The sequence below is a fragment of the Trematosphaeria pertusa genome (genome assembly GCF_010094035.1).
Source record: "Trematosphaeria pertusa strain CBS 122368 unplaced genomic scaffold BU26scaffold_13, whole genome shotgun sequence".
NCBI classification, from domain to species: Eukaryota; Fungi; Ascomycota; class Dothideomycetes; order Pleosporales; family Trematosphaeriaceae; genus Trematosphaeria; species Trematosphaeria pertusa.
This window is the reverse complement of record NW_022987224.1, coordinates 40,753-41,871: the sequence shown is the minus strand read 5'-3', so window position 1 is coordinate 41,871 and position 1,119 is coordinate 40,753.

Below are 1,119 nucleotides of genomic sequence, written 5' to 3'. Positions count from 1 at the left end.
AGCTTAATTTCTCTAAAGGTATACTATACTCTCTATTTTAGTAGCTTAGTAAGAGGGCGGACAATCTAGCCGTAATTCTTTAAGAAGGCTTAGTAGAAATTGCAGAAACCTAGAAATAATTAAAGGCTCTTAGGAGTTATAGGTATGGGCTAATTCTAGATAGTAGTAACCTTCTTAGAGTTCTTCTAAATTCTATTAGTACTTACAATTAATTCTAGAAACTTAGTGCTTTTAATAGTAAATTTAGATTTCTTAATATCTACTTATAACCTAGCTTTATATAATTAATTAAGTACCTAGATAATATAGGCTTTATACTTAAGCAGATTCTTTAAGTAAATAAGAATATCGTTAATATATACTATATAGAAATCGTCTAGCAAGCTATATAACACCTTGTTAATATATTACTAAAAGGTAGTAGAGCTATTATAGAGGCTAAAGAGTAGAACTTAATACTTATAGTTACTATACTATGTACAAAAAGACGTTAGGTTCTCTACTAACTTGTTAAGCTAGATCTAGTAGAAAGCTTACCTTACGTCTAACTTAGTAAAGACCTTAGCGCGTAATAGGCGTATAAGTATTTTCTAGATAAGAGAGATAGAATAGACGTCTTTTTTTATAATAGCGTTAAGCTTTTAATAGTTAACGAAGAACCTCTATTCTCTACCTAGCTTTTTAGTAAATAGGACTAGTAACGCGTACAACGTATTACTATAGATAATAAAGCCGTAATAAAGGTAGTTCTCTAGGTAATCTTACACTAACTATAGGTACTCTAGTAACATGCTATAAAGAGGACTATTTGTTAAGGTATTTTCTACTATAAGCTTAATATTATAATCTATACTCTCTCTATATAGTAGTAGAGTATTAGAATTCTTTTTTAAGAAATAGGCTATAGTTACGCTAGTATATTCTAGAGATAGAAGCTTTTTAGTAACTAGTTAGCGGAGTTCCTTCTCTAGGTTAGCGAGTAGAGTTTTCTTTCTATTAGCGATAAGCTAATTAACCTTATAGACACTAAGGTACCTAATTATAGTATCTTTTTAACGCGTATTAATTATAAAGGTAGCTACGCTAATCGTATTAACGTTAAGCCTAGCCTTTAAGCAT